The 19,894-nt window shown below is 33.8% G+C and overlaps 1 protein-coding gene across 1 annotated transcript in view; it reads left to right on the plus strand.

Annotated features, from left to right (window-relative positions):
- Window positions 1-3,859, plus strand: part of TDRD15 (tudor domain containing 15) — a 38,246-nt gene extending 34,387 nt beyond the window's left edge. The window contains exon 4 of the mRNA XM_032866921.1: window positions 3,820-3,859. The gene's annotated coding sequence lies outside the window, so the exon portion shown is untranslated. The remainder of the gene's footprint in view (window positions 1-3,819) is intronic.
- The last annotated feature ends 16,035 nt before the right edge of the window (window positions 3,860-19,894 follow it).

Raw genomic sequence — 19,894 nt, forward strand, 5'->3', positions numbered from 1 at the left:
ACGTAAGAAATTACTACCTAATTCAACATGACGAATGCTTATAAAAGTTTTTTCCTAAGTTTTAGAATCCTAGTTCTTATTTAGGTATTTGATCTATTTTAAGTTAATTTTTGTATGTGGAATGAGGTGTGGGATCTAACTTCATTTTTATTTTTATTTGTTGATTTTTTTTTTTGCAGGTGGATTTCCAGTTTTTACATCACCATTTATCTAAAAAGACTCTTTGTCCACTGAGTTGTTGTGGAAACTTTGTCAAAATCACTTGACCCAAAATGATTTATTTGTGGACTCTTAATTATCTTCCATTGATGAATAGGATTAGCCTTTTGCCTATACTTCACCATTTTGATTACTATAGCTTTGGAATATTTTTGAAATCAATGTGAAAATTCTCATTTTTTTTTCCAAAATGGTTTTGGGTCTGTTACATTTCTGTATGAATGTGGTGGGGGTCACCTTTTAAATATCTGCAAAAAAGCCTGCTAGATTTTATGGCAGTTGGTTGAATCTGTAGACTAATTTGGGAAGAGTTGCTATTTTAACAATACTGAATTTTCCAATCCATGAATGGGAACTGTTTGTTGATCTTTAATTTCCCTCCTCCATATTTGTAATTTTTACTGTACAGGTCTTGAAGCACTTATTCTATTTATAAATATTTTCGTTCTTTGTTGCTATTATGAAAGATATTGATCTCATTCTCTAATTGATTGTTCCATCTTTTGGAATTAGAATATGATTGATTTTTTGAAGTTTGACCTTGTGTTTTGTAACCTTTCTGTACTTATCCATTCATTCTAATTTGTATATGTGTTTCTTTGGATTTGCTGCATGCAGAATATACTATGCAAAAAAATTTAAGTCTTCTCTTTATTAGGATCCTGTTTTTTTTTTTTTTTTCTTGCCAAATTTCAGTATTTAGAATCTCCAATATAACGGAAAGAAATGGTGGGAGCAGGTATCCATGTCTTATTGCCTGTATTAGGGGAAAGGCCTGTCTTATACCTAAGTATGATGTTTGTGGTTGTGTGTTAACATTTAAACAGGTTGAAGTTTTTTTCTAGTCTAAATTTGAGAGTTTATCATTAATGGATGCCTACTTTAATTCTCTTGGTTATGTATCACTTTTACCGGTTTCTTTCCCTATTTTTTTTATTACACAGAAGACAATGTGGATATATATTTTAGTTATTTTGGGTTATATTTCCTTCTTTTTAAGATTATAAATTTTTGTTTTGGTAGATGTTTAAGTTACAGATGGATCACTTGGCTTTTACTCATCTAGTATAAGGGAATATGTATTTTTAATTTTGTTTTCATGCTTTAATCTTGATCTTTCTGTAGATCACTTTTTTGGAGTCTCAACTGAGTGCTCAGCTTGTTTTCCAGGGTGCTTATATTCGGGCTTGGCCCAAACTGCAAATTCTCCCAAGCACCCTGTTACGTCCGGAAACTCCTCCCAGCTTTCAACCTCTTATCATAGCTACACTAACTATAAAGAGTTTTGCCCAGTAAATTTGCAGCTTAGAAGTTGGCTAAGGACCGGTGGAATTAACATGCAAGCCTTTGGGGTTCATTCTCTGTGGATCTAACTGTGACACCTAAATCCCAGCTGCCTTGAACCTTGCCTTGATTTTCCTTCCTGCATTGTGGTTCAAATAACTTACTTAGGGAGGGAATCTGGATGGATATAGGGATTTTTCCATGTATGTCTCCTTTCTTAAGGATTACAGCCTTTCATGAGTACTGTCCAATGCCTGCAAAAGTTCTATATATTCTCTAGGTTTTATGTCCTGTTGCTTGTAATAGGACAAGTTTAATATCCATGTCGTAGCCAAGACAAGAATTCCCTAGGTTTTCATTAACTTACACCATTGATTAAGGAAGAACTTGGAAGTCATACAATCACTTGGATTTTGGGCATATTCTCTGACGTCTTGTTTTAATTTCTACTCTTCCTCCATTATAAGCTGGATCAAGCACCTCAGCCACTATATATAACTCTTCTTTACTTATTTGTTCAGTGGTTGAGGAACCCAAGTGGCTTTTCTCCCATTTTATCTTTTTTTTTTTTTTTAAGATTTTATTTATTTGACAGAGATCACAAGTAGGCAGAGAGGCAGGTAGAGAGAGAGGGATAAGCAGGCTCCCCGCTGAGCAGAGAGCCCGACTCAACTCTGGGGATCTTAGGACCCTGAGATCATGACCTGAGCTGAAGGCAGAGGCTTAACCCACTGAGCCACCCAGGCGACCTTCTCATGTTATCTTAATAGGGTTTTGAGAGATAGCAAAAACGCATGTGTTGGGGCGCCTGGGTGGCTCAGTAGTTAAGCCTCTTCCTTTGGCTCATGTCATGATCTCGGGGTCCTGGGAAAGAGCCCCACATTGGGCTCTCTGCTCTGCAGGGAGCCTCCTCCCCCTGCCCCCGCCTGCCTCTCTGCATACTTGTGATCTCTCTCTGTCAAATAAATAAAATCTTTAAAAAACAATGCATGTGTTGCAAGCATTATTTCTCCCTCCTGTCGTTATACGTATTGCCAAGAGCACTTTGGTCTTCGTTTATTTCTTGATAAACTGGGATAGAGGATTTTAGTTTTCAGAAATGGCTACAACACCATTGGTATTCTGTCCTGTTCCCTTTTTAAGGAGTGCTGCTTGACTTGTATGATTAGGTTGTACAAGGTTGTGTACCTCTAACTTGTTCACTAGAATAGTCCTGTTTAATTTCGAGTTGCCATGCAAGTAGTCCAGTGACCTTGAAGGTTGTCATGCTCTAGGAAACTCAAGCTACATGGAAAGGTTCCGTTTGGGCTCTTTTCTTGATAGTTCCGGTGTATTACCACTTGCATATCCCTATCGAAGGTCCAGACATTGTGGAACAGATTTAAGCCAGCCTGCTGTGTTTTGTTTCAATTTCTGCCTCATAGAATCTGTGATATAATATTATTTTATCCCTGGGTTTTAGGAAGAAGTTGTTGTATAGAAATAATAACTGGAGGGGCACCTGGGTGGCTCAGTGGGTTAAGCCTCTGCCTTCAGCTCAGGTCATGATCTCAGGGTCCTGGGATCGAGTCCCGCATCAGGCTCTCTGCTTGGCAGGGAGCCTGCTTCCTCCTCTCTCTGCCTACTTGTGATCTGTCTCTGCCAAAGAAATAAATAAAATCTTTAAAAAAAAAAAGAAATAATAACTGGACTTGTTAATTTTAGCTCTTCTGACTGGTGTGAAGTGGTATATCACTGTGGTTTTGGTTTGTATTTCCCTGATGATGAGTGACATTGAGCACTTTTTCATGTGTCTGTTGGCCATTTGGATATCTTCTTTGTAGAAATGTCTGTTCATGTCTTCTACCCATTTCTTGATCTGTACCCCCGAAGCAAATAATACATTATATGTTAATAAAAAAAGAAATAATAACTGAAACAAAATTTGTTACCAGATATGAGATGCTGCTATAACTTTTGGATGAATCATGGGCAGAAACTGGAAGGTCCTTGAGGAGAGGAAACCTGACAGGCCTCAAGGAGGCTGTCCGTGAAGGCCTTAAGGAAGCTGAGGAAAATGTTGAAAGCTGGAGGAAAGGAGACTGGAGATCTTTGTTATATATAATAAAAGAATATCTAGCAAAATTGCTACTGCCACAATATGGAAAAAAAATGTACCTAATGAGTTGAGGATTTAGTCTGCAGGGATTTCCAAGCAATTACTGTATGCCTTATGATTCTTTGTTTTGAATGAGAGTGCCTATAGAAGTTACTCTATGCTTGTCCCACAGTGGTGTGTTGGATGTGTGTGGGCTAACATGCCATTTTGTTTCATAGGTCTTCAGATCAAGAGGAACTGTACTTGAGGAAAAGACTACTGGGGAGCCTAATCTATACTTGGACCTGATTTAGGTGATGAGCTCTGAGACTGTTTTGATGCCATCATGGACTGAGACTTTGGAGGTCTTTTGGGGAAGGGTGTAGTGAATCCTGCATATGGGAATGATGTGCATTGGGGCCAGAGGGCATACTGTGTTATACTTTATTACCCAAAGATTGTCACAGTAATATTTAAGTTTTTATATGCTGTGACTTTGCTATTCCCCCTCAAGAAAAGGAGTATAATTACCATTCCCTTGGGAGTGGGTAGGTTTGAGTGCTTTGACCAAAGCACAGAGTAGAAGTCATACCATGTGATCTTACAAGGCTAGTTCACAAGCAGTGATGTAGCTTTCACCTTATTTTCTGTAACACTTGTACCTGGTGCCTTGGACCATCATGCAGGAAATCCAGATACTGCATCCAGGAAGCCCAGGCCACATGAGGAGGCCATGTGTAAGGACTCCTGTCAATAGTTCCAGGCTCCAGCCATTTGAGTTTTCCTTGCTGAAGCCATGGGTGTTGATTGTACAGAAACAAGCCAACTCCATCATATTCATCATATGCAAATTCCTAAGCTACAGGACCCATAAACTTAGTAAAGTAGTGCTCTATACTAAGCCTTGAGGTAGTAAGTGGAATGGCTGGATAACTTCTAAACCACTTTAAAGAACCATTAGAACTTTTGGTGTGTAGTAAGAGTAAAAAGGCCTGCTACTGAGTAAAGTATGAGTTTCAGTGAAAAAGTGTGACATGTTTTATCTGCCTAATGGCTTGCTTATTTATTTATTTGGTTTTGGGACACTAAGTTCTGTGGCCACATGCATTCTTGAGAGTTGACATGCCACTGTACAAACCAGTACATTAGCTTGTACTAGTTTATTTGTAAACATTCCATTTACTTTACATTTTGTTCTACTTGATTAAAACTCAATAAATGTTTTCTTCAGTTTGCCTCCATATTTTACACATAGTAGATGTAAGGTAAATACATACTAACTGAATATTTTGTCAGCTCTCAGAGGGCATTATTCTTGAGGTTTTTTTTTTTTTTTAATGACTTCTAGATGATTTAGGAAATAGATAATTATATATTAGTGTTAAATTAAGGGTTAAAGTCTATCTTAAGGAACTTCATTCATGGTCTGCATATATAATTTGAATATTTTTATGAGGTAAAGATTATAGGTAAGTTTTTCTAGCAATTAAGAAAATGTTCCTATAATTTTTGGAGGGTTTTACTGCCATCTACTGGCAGTCATTTCTATAGTTTAAATTCCTTCAAGCTTTATTTCTACTCGTTTTCCTGGCACCGTCTTCTCTTAATTTTTTAAGACTTTTTTTTTTAAGGAAAAAATATATTTCAGGTGCCTAACGAGAGGCTATCTTTTTTTTTTTTGAAGAAACCTGATATTCTACATATGCCTCCTATATAATTTAACAGAAGTGAATAAACATGACCATGTTATTCATTCTTAAGTGCAGTTTTTCTTGCACTCTTTCCTTCACTTGCTTGGGTTCCCCTTCCTTTTACCATTCATAGAATTTTTTAACCCCTGCCCTGAGGTACATCATAATAGTTTACATTTTCTCCATGTGCATAGAATTCAGTGAATGAATGGATATAATTATGTGAACATAAATGCAATGATATGTTTTTGTTATGTTTTAGAAAAAAGATCACATATAATTTTTCTGCATTTTGCTTTTCTCACTTAGCATATCAGAAATCTAAGAAGTAATGTAGTTCTATTCTAAATGTATGCATGATTTTAAAAAGCAGTCGTATTTTAATTTTGTTTTTAACAATTTCTCTTGATAGACATTTATTTTTGCATTTTTTGCCACCTTGAATATGATTGCAATAAATATCTGCATGTATATCCCTCTCTAGGTGTAATTTTGTTTCTCTGAGATAGCTTTTTAGTAGCAAAATTGCTGGGTGAAAGAATATATTTTTAATTTGAATAGATGTTACCCTGTTGCTTTTAAAAACAGCTGAAATGTCAGTGTATGAGAATACCTTTTTCTTACACTACCATTAGTACATTTTATAGAATTTTAAACATTTTTGCCTCTATGAGAGATTAAAATGATTATTTTAATTTCTTAATTAGAGAATTTGAACAATTTTACATGTTTGTTGACACCGAATTTATTCTATGAAACTTCTTATTTTAATGTTTGCACTTGTTATATTGTAAGATGTTAACTCTTTTATCATCCCAATTAACAAATCTTTTTGTACAAAAGATAACAAAGTTTTTAACTCTTTATGCAATTGAACAGGTCTATCTTTGTTTTAAACAGAGTTTCCTGCATGTAATGAAGAAAGTCTCACTCACCCATATGGGTTGTATCTTCCAGGTTCCCTTCCTCCCCACCCCTCCTTTTTTTTTTTTTTTTTTTAAATTTTGCAGAATTTTTATTGTCTGAATTTTAAGTTTAAATTTTAACCCATCTGGAATTTAATTACACTTTTCAGAACTGAAAGATCACATATACCCAGTGAAGTACTGTATCAAATGATTATCAAAATAGATCCACATAATCAGCAGTCAGTCACTCAGAATAATTCTAGTCTCAATTACTAAAACTGTGTTATCCTAGATATTACTGTCATGATACCTATGATAATTGCCTTCCTGCTTTTCTTCATATTGTTGCCTTCTACACTGGGTCTCTAAACATTATAGTTTAGTTTGTTGCTCATTGACCTTAATATAAATTCATATAATATGTATTTTTATATCCGATATCTTCTGTTTAACATTTTGTTGGTGAGTTTTATCTACTTAGTGGTGTGCAGCAGTTCATTCTCCTTGCTGTATGGTATTTCATTGAATGAATGTGATTATTCTACTGTTGACAGATGTTTGGATTTTTTTCAATGAATGGCAATAGAGAATATAGCTATGAATATTCTTGTGCATTACTTTTGATGCTTTTGTGCATACATTTCAGTTGGATGTATATTTCAGAGAGAAATTGCCTCATAAGTCATGTAGATTTCCAACTTCAGTAGGTCAGTAATTACTGTCCGGAAGCTTTCCAAAATGAATATACTAGTTTCACTTCCACCAGTAAGAATTCTAACATTCTACATCTTCACCAATACTTATCATTGTATTTTTTACTTTTACTCTTTTTTATGGGTAGATACTGGTATCTCACTGTAGTTTTATTTATTTAGGTTAGTCGCTATGTAGTACATCATTAGTTTTTGATGTAGTGTTCCATGATTTATTGTCTGCATATAAGACCCAGTGCTCCATGCAATCTGTGCCCTCATTAATACCGATTACCAGGCTCACCCATCCCCCTATACCTCTCCCTTCTAAAACCTTCAGTATGTTTCCTGGAGTCCATAGTCTCTCATGCTTTGTCTCCCACTCTGATTTCTCCCCCTTCATTTTCTCCTTCCTTCTCCTAATATCCTCCATGCTGTTCCTTTTGTTCCACAAATAAGTGAAACCATATGATAATTGACTTTCTCTTTTTGACTTATTTCACTTAGCATAATCTCCAGTCCCATCCATGTTGGTGCAAAACTTGGTTATTCGTCCTTTCTGATGGCTGAGTATTATTCCATTGTACATATGGACCACATCTTTATCCATCATCTGTTGAAGGGCATCTCGGCTCTTTCCACAGTTTGGCTATTGTGGACATTGCTACTGTGAACATTGGGCTACATATGGCCCTTCTTTACATCTGTATCTTTGGGGTAAATACCCAGTAGTGCATTGCTGGGTCATAAAGTAGCTCTATTTTTAACTTTTTGAGGAACCTCCACATTGTTTTCCAAAGTGGCTGCACCAACTTGCATTCCCACCAGCAGTGTAAGAAGGTTCCTCTTTCTCTGCAACTTCTCCAACCTTTGTTCTTGCCTCATCGATTTTTGCCATTCTAATTCGTATAATGTAAGGTGGTATCTCAATGTGGTTTTGATTTGAATCTCCCTGATGGCTAGTAATGAACATTTTTTTCATGTGTCTGTTAGCCATTTGTATGTCTTTAGAGAAGTGTCTGCTCATGTCTTTTGCCCATTTTTTGACTTGATTATTTGCTTTTTTGGGTGTTGAATTTGAGAAGTTCTTTATAGACCTTTATAGCCCTTTGTCTGTAGTGTCATTTGCGAATATCTTCTCATATTTCGTGGATTGCCTCTTCGTTTTGTTGACTGTTTCCTTTGCTATGCGAAGCTTTTTATCTCGATGAAGTGCCAAAAGTTCATTTTCACTTTTGTTTACCTTGCCTTTGGAGGGAAAATGTCTTGAAAGAAGTTGCTATGGCTGATGTTGAAGAGGTTACTGCCTATGTTCTCCTCTAGGATTTTGATGGATTCTTGTCTTACATTGAGGTCTTTCATCCATTTTGAGTTTACCTTTGAGTTTCATTCTTTTGTATATAGATGTCCAATTTTCCCAGTACCATTTATTGAAGAGACTGTCTCAACTTAAGTAATCAGTCCCTTCACTGGAGTTTTAATTTGCCTTTCTGATTACTAAAGTTGAATTACTTTAATATGTTCACTAGTCACTAAGTTAAAAAATTGCTTGTGGCCACTTTCTTACTGATTTGTAGGAATTCTTTATATATTTTGAATCAGGCTCTTTGTTTTCCACTTAGTGCTTTTTAAAAATTTTTTTTATGACCGTATATTATTTTTGGTTAACAGAAACTCTTAATTCTACATTTATTTTCCTTTATGTTTAGTGCTTTTTGTCATGTTGAAGAAATTAAACATACTCAAATTCTGTTTCCTAGAGAATTTTATTAAGTTCAATTTACAAGTCCCTTAAAAATTTTTACATAAGTGATAAGAAATGGATCAGTATTCACTTTTTACATATAGATATTCATTTGACCCCATAGCACTTACTGAAAAAGGCTCTGCATGCTCTGCTGAACTGATAAATCAAGAGTTTATTATCCTGGGTAGGCTTCTGGACTCTTGTGTTCTTTCATGGACAATAAAGTCAATACTTTGCTGTCTTAATTACTGTAGCTTTACACTAAGTCTTGATACCTGGCCGGTATTCACTAGCTTTTTAAAGATTCCTTAGCATTTCTTTGCTTTTACATTTCCATAAACATTTTAATGCTAGCCTTTTAACTTTCTACAAAAATACACTGTTGTGATTTTCATTGTGATTTCATTCAATCTGTAGATCATTTAGAGAACATTTACAGCTTCATAATATTGAATCTTCAAGGTGCCTGGGTGGCTCAGCAGTGACCTCTGCCTTCAGCTCAGATCATGATCTCAGGGTCCTGGGATCGAGCACTGCATCAGGCTCTCTGCTTAGGGGGGGCCTGCTTCCCCCTCTCTCTCTGCCTGTCTCTCTGACTATTTGTGATCTCTCTCTCTCTCTCTGTTAAATGAGTAAATAAAATCTTTAAAAAAATATTGAATCTTCAAGTCTCTATATATGGTGAGTTCTTATATTTAAATTCTTTAAAGTCCTTTAAAATTCTTCTAAAATACTTTGTAACTTTCATAATAAGAATCTTCTACATCTTTAAATAGGCCTGTTTCTCGGTCTTTGATATTTTGGATGTTGGTATAATTTTTAAGATTTTTATTTCCTTTTACTTATGTCTGCTGATCTTGTATCTAGTGATCTTGCTAATTTATTTCTGATGAAGTTTTTGAAGAGTTCTTTCTTTTTCATCCTTATATCTAAAATTTTTTCCTTACTGTGTTTGATTTCTATGCAGTGTGGAATGGAAGTACTGGTTGTGAGCATCCTGATGTCATTCCCAATTTTGGAAAAAGGCTTTTAATATTTCACCATTAAGTGTGATGTGTGCAAAAGTGCTTTTTATGTTCTTTAATAGATCAAGGAAGTTTTTATTTCTAGTTTAAAATTTTTAGTATGAGTGGTATTGAATTTTATCTGGTTGCTTCTAGTGATATGATCTCAAACCTTTTTCTCATTTTGTTTCGTTTAAAAATATTTGATTGGGAGGGAGATAAAACATAAGTGACTCTTAATCTCACAAAACAAACTGAGGGTTGCTGGGGGGAGGGGGGTTGGGAGAGGGGGGTGGGGTTATGGACACTGGGGAGGGTATGTGCTATGGTGAGTGCTGTGAAGTGTGTAAACCTGGTGATTCACAGACCTGTACCCCTGGGGAAAAAAATATATGTTTATAAAAAATAAAAAAATAAAATAAAAAATATTTGATCAACCTTACATTGATGGATTAAATTCTCCTTGATCATGATGAGTTACTTCATATTTAATTTTCTGTTTCAGATTTTTGCTTTCATAATCATTGATTTATCTATACTTTTTTTTCTTCTAACTTTAGAGGTTTTGATGTAAAGGTTAAGTTGTTATCATTAATTGAATGGAAAATATTTATTTGTATTCTCTGGAAGACTTTATGTAAGACTTGTGTTACACTTTCTTTCCATGTTTTGAAAAATTCACTGGTCAAACTATATGGGTCTGTTGATTTCTTCCTAGGAATATTTTAAAACCAAGATCTCATTCTTAAAGGATCAAACTTTCTATCTTTTTTTATTGTATCAGATTTGATATATTTGTCCATATTTATGAATTTCCAAATTTATTAGCATTAATTCATAATCTCTTAATCTTCAAATGATTGCAAGATCTATAGTGATATCTTTTAAAATATTTTCCTATATTGACTATCTTTCTGATTGGGATTGAGTGGGAGGAAGACTACTGGGGTAAACTTTCATTCTTGTGTATCAGGGGTCCATACTGTTAACATGACTTATCGCTGATGATGAAAACTTATTCATTTGACTGAGGTAGTATTAATCAGATTTCTTCTGGGGAAAGGTATTCTTCCCCTCTCTGGAATATATATACTCTTCAGGAAAGAGTCAGTTTGTGCATCCTATATTTAATGGGTGGTAAGTTATGCCCTACCTCTTGGAGGAGGGAGTTTCTACATAAATTAGTTGAGATATTTGTTCTCCCGCATTTGAATATTTGATCATTTCTTTTTATCAGCATGGATCCATGGATATTTATTTCATACTTTTGGTTATTTCTTGATACCATGTGTTTTCTTACTCTAATGGCCCCAGCTTTGGCCATTGAGCACTCTTTCAGTTGCCTCCTATGTTCCTTTGTCATGGTCCCGTTGTTTTGTTCTTAAGAATTTTTTTTTCTTTTTCTTTTTGGTGCTATGAGATATTCTAGGCACATCTTACATATTCCCTACCCGAGTCCCAGCGTCAGCAATTTCTTCAAAGAGCTCTCGTTTCTATTAGTTGAGAATGTTGTATTGGACGCCGAATTTGGGGGTTTGGATGAGTACTTTTATCTTTATTTTCTTAATTCTGTTCTTTAATTTCTTTGGGTTTAATTTGCTATCCTTTTTATAACTTCCTGAGATACATTTTCAGTACCACTGTTTAAAATGTTTTCTAATATCCATTTCCATTTCTCTTTTGAACAATGGATTAGAAATATATTATTTCATTTCTAAACATTTAGGCATTTTTCAAGTACTTTTTACTTTTATTCTACCTTAATTCAATAGTGGTCAGACAACATAATTAAATGATTTATAGTTCAAGTTTAAGACTTATTTTATGAACCACATGTAATCATTTTGTTTGTCTTGTATGTACAGCTGAAAAGACTACTTATGATTGTCAGGTCATTTTTAATTGTGCTATTTGGATGTTTTACATCCCTACCTACTTTGTTCAGATTTTATGTTGGAGGGCTCTATTAATAGTCTCTCATCTTGATAGGGGATTTGTCTATTTCCCTCAAGTTACAGTGTTTTTTTTTTTTATTGTAATATAGTTGACCCATAATGTTATGTTTGTTTTAGGTGTATGATATAGTGATTTGACAACTCTATATATTATACTATGAGGACTACCAGTGTAACTACCACATGTTACCATACAATGCTGTTATGATACCTTTGATTATACTCCTTTCAACTTTGTGACTCATTCCATAACTGGATTTTTGTGCCTCCCACTCTCCTTCACCAATTTCCCCATCCCCCAAACCTCCTTTCCTCTGGCAACTACCAGTATATTCTATTTATGGATCTATCTCTTTTTTTCTTTGTTTTTGTTTTGTTTTTTAAATTCCACGTATAATTGAAATTACATGGTATGTGTGTGTTACTTCGACTTATTTCACTTGGCATGATACCCTCTGGTTTCATCCACAGTATGTCAAGTGGCAAGATCTCTCTTTTTACGGATGAGCATCATCAATAATATTTATAAAGTATATATAATATATATACACAAACTACATTTTCTTCATCTATGGATGGACACTTGGGTCACTCCCATATCTTGGCTGTTGTAAATTATGCAATAAACATGGAGTGTATGTATCTTTTTGAATTAATGTTTTCATTTTTATGGGAAAAACTCAGTAGTGGAATTACAGGATCATATGCTATTTCTATTTCAATTTTTTTTTTTTTTTTTGAGGAACTTCCATCTTGTTTTCCATAGGAGCTGCACCAATTTTATTTCCTATCAGTGGTGCACAAAGGTCCCTTTTTCTCCACATCCTCACCAACACTTGTTATTATTTTTGTAATAACATTCTGATTGGTATAATTTGATAACTCATTGTGGTTTTGATTTGGATTTCCTTCATGATTAGTGACATTCAGTGTCTTTTCATATGTCTGTGGCCATCTGTATGTCTTTGGAGAAATATCTTTTCAGGTCCTCCACCCTTTCAAAAATTGGAGTATTTGGGTATTTTTGGCATTGAGTTGTATAAATTCTTTATATATTTTGGATATTAACCCCCTATTAAATACACCATTAGCAAATTTCTTCCATTCAGTAATTTACCTTTTCATTTTATTGATTTCCTTTACTGTGCAAAAGCTTCTTATTTTGGTGTAGTCCTAATAGTTTTGCTTTTCTCTTGCTTGAGGAGACAAATCCAGAAAAATATTGCTAAGGCTGATATCAAAGAGATTATTGCTTATATTTTCCTTGAGGAATTTTATGGTTTCAGGCCTCACATCTAGGTCTTGTAGTCTATTTTGAGTTTATTTTTCTGTATGACATAAGATAGTGGTCTTTTATTCTTTTGTATGTAGCTCCCCAGTTTTCCCAGCACTAGTGATTGAAGAGATGATCTTTTCCCCATCGTATATTATTGCCTCCTTCATTGTAGATTAAATGATTTTACAGTCATGGGTTTATTTCTGGACTCTCTATTCTGTTGCATTGATCTATGTGTCTGTTGTTGTGCCAATACCATATTGTTCTGATTATTGTAGCTTTAATAGTATATGTTGGGATACCTCCAGCTTTGTTATTTCTGAAAAAAGCTTTGGTTACTTGGGTTCATTTGTGGTTTAATGCAAATTTTATGATTGTTTATGTGAAAAATGTTGCTGGTATTTTGTAAGGGATTGCACTGAGTCTATAGATTGCTTTGTAGTATGGAGACTTTAATAATATTCTTACAATCTGTGAACATGATATGTCTTCCTATTTGTGTCTTTAATTTCATTCATTAACGTTTTATAGTTTTTGGAGTACAGGTCCTGCACCTCTTTGGCTAAGTTTATTCTGAAATATATTATTTTTGGATATATATTGCAAATGCATTGTTTGGAGATTTTAAATAGGTTTGTTTTCTTAATTCCTCTTCCTGCTATTTCATTGTAGTATAGAGAAGTGAGCTGATTTTTGCATATTTTATATCCTGCAACTTTCCTAAACTCAGTGTAATAATTTTTTTCGGTGGAGTCTTTAGGGTTTTCAGTATATAGTATGTCATCTGCAAATAGTGATAGTTTTACTTCTTCCTTACAGTTTTTTTTTTGTCAGATTGCTATGGCCAGGATTTCTAGTACTCTGTTGAATAAAAGTGGTGAGAGTGGATATTATCTTCAAGAGCTGTCAGTTTATCGTTGATGTTAAGTCTGGATTTGTCATGTCTTGCCTTTATTATGCTAAGGTGTGTTCCCTCTAAACCCACTTTGTCAGTCATAAAATGTTGAATTTAGTCAGATGCTTTTTCTGCATCTATTGCAATGGTTATACATAGTGTTCATTTTGTGGGTGTGATATATTATTTTGATTTATGAATATTGAACCATTCTTGTATCCTTCCAGTATATCCCACTTGATTGTGGTGGATCATCTTTTCAATGTATTGTTGGATATGGTTTGCTCATATTTTGTTGAGGTTTTTTACATTTATGTAAAATATAAATCCCAATACAGGGATATTGGTCTGTTTTCTTTTTGTAGTGTCTTTTTTTTTTTTGGTATCAGAGTAATGCTGGCCTTGTTGAATGTATTTGGAAGCTTTCCTTTATTTTTTCTGAATAATTTGAGGGGAATAGGTATTAACTCTTTGATACTTGATAAAAATTCACCTGTGAATCTTAAGTAATCATACAACATGCTCACTTGACTGGAGAGAAGAGTGAATGAACTTAGCACTTTAACAAAATGATGGAAAACATAAAAACCAATCAGATTAGAAGGTTAGAAGACTACAGTAACTGAAATGAAATATAGAAGAAATCAACAGCAGATTAAAGGATACAGAAGAATGAATCAGCAATTTGGAAGACAGGGTAGTAGAAAGTACCCAAGGTGTGGACAGCACAAAAAAGAATGAAAAATATAATTGGTTAAGGGATTGCTTGGACAACATCAAGCAAACAAACATTTGCATTATATGGGTCCCTGAAAGATAAGAGAAAGGGGCAGAAAACCTATTTGAAGAAAGAATAGCTAAAAAAAAATTCCTAACCTGGGGAAAGAAACAGACATCTAGGTTCAGGAGCACAGTGTTCCAAATAAGATGAACCCGAGAAGGTCTACACCATGACATATTATAATTAAAATACTATTAAAGATAATTTTAAAAGCAACAAGAGAAAAGAAAGCAGTAATATACAAGTGAAACCCCATAAGGCTAGACCCTGATTTTTTTTTTTTTTTTTTTTTTTTTTTTAGCAGGAAGGCCAGAAGGGAGTGGCATAGATGAATTCATAGAACTGAAAGGATATAGTATATGCTGGCTAACTGAACATAATAAAAAAGAATGGAAATAGAGAAAAAACAGATAAAAGAACTGAATGAAAAAAACCTACAACCAAGAATATACTCTATGTGGCAAAGTTACTCAGAATTGATGGAGAGTTTTCTAGACAAACATAAGTTAACAGAGTTCATCACCACTAAATGGGCCTCACAAGAACTTAAAGGGACTTCTTTAAGTGGAAAAGAAAGACCATAAGTAGAAGAAAATTATGAAAAGAAAAACTTTTGTGGATAAAAGCAAACATATAGTAAGGGTAGAACAATCACTTATGAAATAAAATAAAGGTTAAAAGACAAAAATAGTAAAACCAACTATATCTAAAAAATTAAGGGGATTTACAAAATAAGATCTAAAATATGACAGCCCAAAGTTACTATTATATTTATGTGTATTGAAGATAGGTCATTAAGCACATACACATTTGAATTGTCCTGTCTACCTGGTAGTTTTACCCTTTTGTCATTATAAAAGACTCCTTTTTCCACTAATAGTGTTCCTAGCTTTAATGCTAACTTTTGATAATAATATAGCTACCCCAGCTTTTGGCTTTTGTTTAGTGTTTGGAGGATTTTCTGTGTACTTTTCCTCTCCTTTTAGTCTCAAACTTCCTTTGGCCTCCTCCTTAACTGTGTGTGTGTCATATGCAATTTGTAGTTATTTTCTTTCAGTCTGAGTATATTTATATAAAAGGGAGTACTTACTGACATTTATGTAATTAGGGATATTATTTGATGTATATATACTATCTTGCCATTTGTTTTCTCTTTGTCCTACCTGTTCTTTTTTTTTTTTTTTGCCTCATTTTCTTTTGAATCTTCAGTTTGTTACATTTTTCTATTAGTTTTAGTTATATTTTGTTTCACAATTTCTTAAATGGTTACCCAGGGTTTATCACACGAATCCTTGATTTAGTAGAGTCCAAGTTAAATTATTTTTCTACTTCATATACATTGCTACTGTTACAGGATTGTGGGGTTCTTAGCCCTCATGGAGTTGATGGGTGAAGTGAAGTGAAAGTTAATTTAGTGAAGGTGAGAGTGGAAAGGAAAGAAGCAGCTCTCTAGAGTGAGAGGTGTCCCGAATGGGTTGCCACTGAGGGCTTTTAGTGGCAGTCTTTTATTGAGAGCTGACTGGGAAGCTTGTCGCCTTATGATTCTTGTGCCATCTTGGTTTCAGCTCGAACTATTGATAATATCCTTATTGACTTAATTCCTTGAGGTCTGGTCATTTTCTGTGATATGCTATAGCTGCCAAAGAAAAATATTCCCGACCATCCAAGGCCAGGTGGTCTGTCCCCTTATCTCTGCTTCACTCTGTCTTAGTGCCTCAGCCTGCCAAGATTAGTCTGAGGCTAGTCAGGACCCCCCTACCTCTCCCTGCCTATATTCAGTATGGTGTTGAAACACCTTAACTCCATTTACTTTTGCCTTTTGTGTTACTGTTTTCATTTTAAAATGTTTGTTTGAAATGTTTTTCTGGCCTTTGGCTCTGCAAGTTTTATTGCTTTGGTTGCTCTGATAACTTCAAACAAAAGTATCTTATATTTTGTTCAGGTTTTCTAGATTTTCTTGGCATGACACTTGGTTGAAATCAATCTGGAATGCCAAATTTATTTTTACCTGTGGTAAAAGAGATACAATTTTCGTTCTTTTTGCATTAAATAATTGCATTCATTAAATAATCCATCATTTTCCTATAGAATTCAACTACAATCATCGTGGTAAGTTAAATCTTATCTGGTATCTGTTTTTTGATTTTTATCTTCTGTTCTGCTAATCTACTTATTGCTATACAAATATTTCTTTTTTGGCTTTACAATGTTTTGATTTCAAGTAAGGCAAGTCCCTTGTCCCCCATGTTATTCTTTCCTTATACTTCTGTCAAGTATTTACTCATCCATATAAACTTTAAGATAATTTTGTTTATTTTAAGAAAAACCTTTTGGTGATTTAATGAAAATTATGAAATACAGATCATAATAGTGAGAACTGAATATTTTTAGGATACTTTTTCCATGAACATGGAAGCTGTTCTAGATTTTCTTAGCATGGTAGTTGGACCAAAACAATCTAGACTGCTACTTTTCACTTTGTTTTGAATTATGTCTTTAAGTTAGATATTAACCTAATGTTTGTGTAGGTCCCATACCTTGTTGAATTGTTTTAACTATTGAAATGCACTTTTCGCTGGATTACAAAGAATATGATGGTTTTTAAAAAGTTTGTGTTATCAGTTTATGAAATTATTTCATTGCTAATTTTCTAGTTATATAATATTACCAGATTTATAATATATTCTTTATTTCATTTTCTTACAGAATGTGTTAAAATTTCTAAGAAAATGAATCATATTGACTATGAACACCATTCTAGTTACTAATTTAAACTGTATTTGGTTCTAACAATATTTGCTGTTTATAAGTAGTTTTTACTTACATTTCATTTTTTTCAACTTCCATTTTACTTAGCATTTTTATATGAAATGTGCTGAAGTTTTAAATACCTTTTTAGCATCTATTGTTTCAGTCATGCATTTTCCCTCTTTTAATTTGTTGATACCATTTTATTGATTTCCTGACTTTGAATTCTTTATGTACCTGAAGTTCTGCTTGGTTAGATTAAATAAAACTCAGCTGTGATCCCCTATCATCCCTCATTTTATTTATTTTTTATTTTTTTCAAGATTTTTATTTTTTATTTTTATTTAATTTTTAAATTTAATTTTATTTTTTCAGTGTTCCAAGATTCGTTGTTTATGCACCATACCTCCCCAGTGTTTTTAAAGTTGTCAAATGAGTGTTTACAACATTTTATATACTTTAAATACTATATAATAAAATATCAGTCATAAGACCAAGAAATAGAACATTAATATATTGCAGAAGCTTCCTAGAAGCCTTGCTGTCTAAACAAATCATAATTCTAAGTTTTGTGTTTATCATTAATTGTAAAAAAAAAAAAATTACCACCCACATTGACCACTCTAAACAATACATTTAAAAAAATTTGTCCTGTTCACCTTATAAAATGGAGCCCTACTTTGTGAATTTTTCTGACTTGGTCATTGTTGGGTTTTTGGGCTTTATCCACTTTAATACATTTGATAGCTCATTCATTTTCATTGCTGTATGCTGTCATATCACAGTTTTTCTGTTCTGTTTGTGCATTTGTGGTAGTTCTGGTTTTGGTGTTCTACAAATGATGCCATAACACATTTTTGTGTATGTGTCTGCACATATGCAAAAGTGTCTAAGGTGTATTCTAAGGACCATAGCTGCCAAGCCATCAGGTATGACTATGTTCAATTTTATTAATTACTGCCAGACTATTTTAGTAATTTTCAGAATTATACTAGCAGTTTATGAAAGTTGCTTTATATCCTCATCAACACTTAATACTTTGGTATTTAATGTTTACTAATTTAGCTGCAAAATCTCAATTTGTTTTGAAATTTTAAAATTAAAGGCCTTCTACAAAATAATTTTCTTCAACTCTTTCCAGATGTCCTAATTTACCATATTTGGCCCATTTTTGAGTTTGTATATGTATGTATGTGTATGTATATAACATACGAGGTGTGTTCATAAACATAGATGTAAAACTAACTGTTTAAGACTAAATTGCGTAAGTTATTCCATAAACACTTTAGGGTATATTTCCTGTAAACAAGGACACTGCATAAAATCAGTTGTAATCCTACAATTCAATCCATAGACCCCCCCCCATTCACATTTACCAATTATTCTAGTGGTGTCCTTTATAATTTCTCTTTTCTTGAATTAAATCTAAGTGATGTGTTTCCCTTGGTAGTCATGTTTCTTAGTCTCCTTCAATCTGGAGCAGTTTCTCAATTTTCTTGACATATATGACTTCGATATTTTTGAAGAACACAGGCCAAGTTTTTGTAGAATGACTATCAATTTTGGTTTGATGTTTCTAATGATTAGATTCTGGTATGTGTTTTGGCATTTAGTCCATAGGAATGATGCTCTGTACTTATATCAGGATGCACACAATATTAGTTTGTCCCCTTACTGATGTTGACTTCTTTTTTAAGATTTATTTTTTTAGAGCATGCATGCATGGGGGGAGGAGCATAGGGAGAGAATCTTCAGACTCCCCACTGAGCATGGAGCCCTGTGCAGGCCACCTTCCCTACCTATGAGATCATGACCTGAGCTGAAACCAGAAGTTGCTGGCTTAACCAGCTTAGGCAACCAGGTGCCCCAGATGATGTCAGCTTCTATCATTTTCCTAAGAAGGTGTTGCCCAGATTTATCTGTAGTTTTTATGCTTGATTAATGAGTGATCATAACTACTTTGTGAGTTATATAAATACCTTATCCATCAATAATTTACCTAATTTTGACATCATTGATAATTTCTTTAATCAAATATTACCATGATTGCCAAATGATTTTCTAATTCCATCATTCTACATATTTATTATTAACTTATTCGTTCATGTACTTAAATCAGATTTCTATTTTTTTATATTACAATCCATTACTACCATTATGCATTTAATCCTAAATTGTAACAGAAATGGTCAGTGTGGACTCCTTTGAGCTGATTTCTCTATTTTAATATGTCCCTGTGATTTTTGAACCTTACTTTAGGGTGCCTCAACTTTGGAATCAGCTATTTCTTCAAGGAGCCTTACTATCTTTTAGTGAATAATAATTATAATCTGAGATCTAGATTTTGGTGTTTCATTTGTACACCTGTCTGTCTTCTATACCCTCTCAGTAGATAGTTATATTTGTATTCGTATATATACTTACATACTTACATATGTATATATGTCTATATATACATTTATATCTATTTCTACGTATGCTATCTCTATATAATAAAAGTCACAAGTTTTGGGCACCTGGGTGGCTCAGTGAGTTAAAGCCTCTGCCTTTGGCTCTGGTCATGATCCCAGGGTCCTGGGATCGAGTCCCGCATCGGGCTCTCTGCTCAGCAGGAAGC

Source organism: Lontra canadensis, unplaced genomic scaffold (assembly GCF_010015895.1).
Source record: "Lontra canadensis isolate GAN:19392208 unplaced genomic scaffold, GSC_riverotter_1.0 scaffold32, whole genome shotgun sequence".
NCBI lineage: Eukaryota > Metazoa > Chordata > Mammalia > Carnivora > Mustelidae > Lontra > Lontra canadensis.